Source organism: Nicotiana attenuata, unplaced genomic scaffold (assembly GCF_001879085.1).
Source record: "Nicotiana attenuata strain UT unplaced genomic scaffold, NIATTr2, whole genome shotgun sequence".
Taxonomy (NCBI): domain Eukaryota; kingdom Viridiplantae; phylum Streptophyta; class Magnoliopsida; order Solanales; family Solanaceae; genus Nicotiana; species Nicotiana attenuata.
The window spans coordinates 102,138-102,381 of NW_017673384.1; positions in this window are offsets into that span (position 1 = coordinate 102,138).

Genomic DNA, 244 nt, shown 5'->3' on the forward strand with positions numbered 1-244 from the left:
CCACGCTTTGATCCAATGATCTTTGTGATTATCTTGCATGGCTTCATCATAATTCTCAGGTTCTCCCATGTCAGTCAAAAGTTACATACTCATCAGGAGGATAGCGCATGGATTTTTTGCTTCTCCCTTGTAGATCTTCTAAGAGAGGTTTCAGGAGCATTCGTAGTAGTTACCTGTGCAGGAATTGGTTGCTGATCAACCACAACTTCATCACTGGAGCATCCATAACATCTACACCATGATG